The sequence below is a fragment of the Pelodiscus sinensis genome, chromosome 1 (genome assembly GCF_052426305.1).
Source record: "Pelodiscus sinensis isolate ZL-2025 chromosome 1, ASM5242630v1, whole genome shotgun sequence".
Classification (NCBI taxonomy): domain Eukaryota; kingdom Metazoa; phylum Chordata; order Testudines; family Trionychidae; genus Pelodiscus; species Pelodiscus sinensis.
The window spans coordinates 121,230,859-121,235,876 of record NC_143052.1 but is presented as its reverse complement, the minus strand read 5'-3'; positions in this window follow the sequence as shown (position 1 = coordinate 121,235,876).

Genomic DNA, 5,018 nt, shown 5'->3' with positions numbered 1-5,018 from the left:
GTTCAGCTCCTCAAAAGTATTCAGGTGCCTGCTCCATGGGAGCAGCTGCTCATGGGAAGCCTGCTTAAAAGCTGGGTCCCTGGGAACACCAGCTCCCATCTGTCCACCCCTGCCCCTCACACTGCTGCCTCTGATACAGGAGAGGCTGCGTGTAACCATGACATTTAACCTAAGAGCCCAGGACCATCTGTTTATACCATCACATCCCTACTTGTCAGGGCCTGATCTTGTAAAGTGCTGAGCAACCTCCACTCCCATTACCTCCACTCCCATTAAAGTCACTGACTATTGAGATGATCAGCACCTGACAGGAGGCACTCAGCACCATGCGAATCCAATCTTTGTTCTTACTTATGGAAAATTCCCACCCATGTCAGTGCTTCCCCAGGGTGAAGATTTAGGGCCTGATTCCACTTCTCCTGAAGACAATGAGAATTTAGTCTTGATCATCAAAGGGAGGGGAACTGGGCCATTTCACCCAGGATATTAATTTCTAAGTATGTTTTGTTCAGTTCAGACTAACTCCCTTTTTGTACTTCAGCACCTCACACAGGTGAGCACAGGAACTACCACACTGGATGGCAGCATATATACTGTGCCTCTGCCAGCAGCTAGCACTTGCTGCTTGAGAAAAAGGTATAGGAAGCCTGCGGTAGAGAGCTGTACATTAACTGCCCACAAGATAAACCTGCTAACCTCTATTAGCTAGAGCGTCGATTGTGCCCTGAAGCATGGTGTTTATATATCCCTTCCAAATATTTTTAGTTATAGTGAGAATTACAACAACTTTGGATGCACTAGCAATATTTGTGGGAGGCACGTGGTAACCGCCAACTGCCTATCCATTATGTTCATGTAACAAAGTCAGCTCCTAGGTGCTGGCACTCCTCTATATATGCAAGAGACCCAGCACTAAGAGTTGCTGTGCTTGTACAGTATATGTCAAAGGCAAAACTAAAATACACCCATGCAAAGCAAAGAACTAGAGCAGGTTCTCATTCACAAACTAATCAGTTAAAACTAATTAATTGAACCCACCTTGTCTCGACCGTCTCTGGTGAAACTCTTTGCCATGGAGAGAGAATAGCATATTTTCCCCTCAAACCAGCAGCACAGTAGTCTTCAAACATGGAATTAAAATCCTGACCTAATGGAACATTTAACTACAACTATCCTTTCATCCTCAGGAAAAACTCGATGAAGAACTTAAGGTCATGATCTCATGAATGGAAATCTTTCCACTGATTACAAAGGGTCATACCCTCCTTTGTACAGATGGGGAAAACTGAGGCAGGGAACTAACCCATTTGCCAAACGCCACAGAAGGGTTCAGGGTCAGAGCTGGGATTATTGCTAAAGACCTCCTGGCTTCCTTTATTGGATTCTGTCCCCCTGCTATCACTGGTATCATGTATTTTCAAATAATGTTCTCTTAACTCTGACACAGGACGATGACTTCTATGCTTATGCAGCATCTGCTGGCTCTAAATATGTTCGACAGAGTTTAACAAGCAGGACTTAACTCAAGTGAAGGAGTAATGGATTTCTTTGGACCTTCACATTAGCCAGGAAAAACAAAGATGATTTTACCAAAAAGCCTAATCCTTATTTTAGAGCCTCAACCCCAAACCCACTGCAGTCAATGAAACCTTTCAAAGTGTTTTTAGGAGTGATCTTATGGATAGTATATTCTGAAGCGTTCAGGTGGTTCAGCCATAGAGACCATCAATTAATATGCTGAGATTTATTTGGCCAGTTCTATTTGGAGCGCAAGTTATAAGCAAAGAACAACATTTTCTGATTATTTGCCTCGTTTATAAGGCTGGGTGAATGTTTCAAGTGTATGAGCCCATTGCCTGTTGAAATCAATGGAAATTTTTCCCCGACTCAACTGGGTTTGGGATCTTGTCCCATTCACATATGTCATATGATTCAAATAAAATGCTGGCAAATAATTCCATTTCATGATTTGCCCTCAGCGCTACTCATTAACTACATCTAAAACAAGTTTGTGACTAGACAAGCATGCCAGCGGGAGAGAGCCTTAAACAGCAAGCCTTGCTCAGAGCTATTTCTACTGGGGGAGAGAGAGAGAAAACAAGCCACATGTGACAGATGTTAGTCAATCGCTTAATGCATTACTAGAAGGCACTCGGATTCTATGGTGATGAGTGCGGTATAAGAACCCATATGGAGCAGAACTGAATGGTGGCATTAGACTCAAAGGGGAAGAGGGCGGGAAAAGGGAAATAGACGAGCGCCTGTGGTACTATTTTAAAGGAGGTAGCAGAAATTGCTGTGACCCAAGCTTCCCAGACACTCACAGAAACACCGCTCCAACATTTCCTACTCAGTGGGAAAAACTTTCCTCCTCTCCCACAGTGCAAAGTGTGGCCAGAGAGCCATAATTTAGCCCATGCAATTTTCCTGGCTATTACAGTCCCTCATTTACACAAATACAGGACAGAGCCTCAGCTGCTCTAAGTCAGCAGAGTGCCACTGAAGCCAATGGAGTTACGCCAGTTGGCACCCGCTGAGAATCCGGCCCCTTCTTGTTCTCCTTCAGTTGCATCTGGACGTGCTTGGAAATGTGTCTCGGATGCATTGGCACAGCAAGGTTTGCAACAGAATAGGCAGAGGCTTGCAAACTGCCCCCTGCCAAAGAAGCCAAAGCGCCACAGAAAAGTGATGGCTTCGGTCTAGCTAGGCGTTGACGTTTCTCTCCTGTATTGGGAAGGTGTCAGTCTCTCTGCGATTTCTGATCACAGGGTTCTTTGTTGGGTGCCTGTGTGCAGTGGTTTGTTTCTCAATCTGGTCCAACTGGACACTGCCAGATGGTACAACATCTTACCGGAATTGCATTTTCAAATAAACCACAAACTTGGATGAGCTAATGCTGTTCCACATAAAAGCCACAAAAACATGACAAAGTGATGTTGTTTCAAGGGGAAAACAGGGAGGGAAAGAAAGAGAGAGGAAACCCAACCAGTCTCATTTGAAAGAGGTCTCATACAGAAGCTATACTCACCTGCTCACTGTTCTGGAAAATATTCCCTTACAAGCACAGGGAAAACTGCACTGTAGAAAGGCCATGGCTTAAAAAAATTCCTCTAGTGCTAGCGTCTGCACAGCAGAACATTGGCAGAATGACACAGAAACCACATCTGGTCATAAACGTCCTTGTTTTATTTTTAATGCTCATGAAAAATAGATCCCCAGAGGCAGACAGCCTGCTCTTTCGCCCCAGGACAGCTGCAACACAGGCAGGGGGAAGAGCATGCGTCCCACTAGTCTATCACCACCGCATGGCGGGGTGTGTGAGAGGATCTGTGCCCCTCCAGCCCTTAGTATCTTTGAAACTTGCTACCAGAGGCTAATGATGGGAGTTTCTTTGGCAATATGAACATCTACCCACTGGGAACAGAACTGAGATCGCTCACAGAAAGGAGGCTGCCAGCAGCTGTCACAATTTTCAGATTGTATTGCCTTAATTGGATTCAAACTAGCAGATTAAAGGCAAAGGGACTTTATAGCCACTGCCAGTTCTCAAGGCCACCCCCTAAAAAAATCTTAGTAAATAATTACTAGCCCCCACAAACGCACCACAGCCACTCACCTGCATGTGGGATGGGGGCTTTTCTCATGGCTGTGTTCCTGATTGTGTGGGACAAAAGGAGCTGCCAAGAAAAAAAAGACAGGGGCCTCTAGGGTTTTTGCCAAGGGCATCAAAATGGATGATGATGTTCCCCTGGCAGATGCCTGTGGAAGCTGGGGCCTGTTAGCTTCTGTTCCTTCCTTGGGATAGGCCTGAATTTCTTGTCTCCTGGAATGAGCTGCTGGTTTGGCAGTTTCCTGTGGGACCACTTACGTCACAACCACCACAAGAAATCCCACTAGCCACATTTAAAGTAAGAGGAGTTTTGTTTCCATTTTAAGGAGCATCCTACTAGTGAGCTGCTGCTGCTGCGACCTGGCCCTGAAAACACCACTGTCTGCTTTTCATAGCCACATTCAGGTCTCTACAGCCCCCACTCTTTATTTCAGCCTGTCCCAAAGGAACATTGTTTTAAAACTAAGACCGGGAACCTCTGCCCAGCAATCTGTCCATAAGCCAGCTCCATCCTTAAAAAGGATCATTCCCATGGCTCTGCTCAACTGTTAGTTAACTCTTCAAAAGCAGCCCCACTCAGTTTGTCTGTTTTGTCCACCTCTTGCACCCTGTTGAGAGGCCTCTTACTGTATTGTGTATGATAGGTCTATACAGCACCCAGCACAGGAGGGTCCGGGTTCTACTTGCTGCTGTAATAGCAGTGCTAAAGAATCAGCCGTGGCAATTGTTATGAACCAAGGAAGTAGCCTAAAGAACCTGGATGGGCTCTTAGCATGACTCCACAGACAACACCAGGAATGTTTAGAAAATAATGGTGGAAGTTAAATAAATACCCCCTTTAATAAAGATCAGAACAATAAAGCAGGGAGCATTATTTGGGGGACGTAGTACCAGTTTTGGCCCAAATTCTGCAATCATTTACTCACAGGCTTAGTTTTACAAACACAAGTAACCCCCAACGAAGCCAACAGGACTACTCACGTCACACTGAGATGTGGGAAGCCAGGTGCAGTGGTCAGAGCAGGAGCCAGGAACTGAAGCCAGGGGTCAGAGTCAGGGAGCCAATTACCAGAGCTAATGGATCAAGGCCAGTATCAGAGGCTCAGTCCAAGAGGGAAACAGGCCTAGAGAAGAAACAATTACAGATTCAGGCATGAGCCTTGAGTAGCCAGGACTCAGCTCATGGGGCTGGACTTCAGAGCAAGTTGGCTGGCTTCCTCCCTGAGTCAGGCAGAGTGGTCAATCAAGCAGCAGGCTGTAGCTGGGGCGTGCTCCCAGGCTGCCTGGAAACAGGGCAGGCACAGCTGCAAGTCCTCTATCCTGACAACTCACATGGACTGCTAGCCTGAGCCACAGGCTGGCCAATTGCATAGAGAATGAGATCTACCCTGGAGTCCATAGGTGGGTT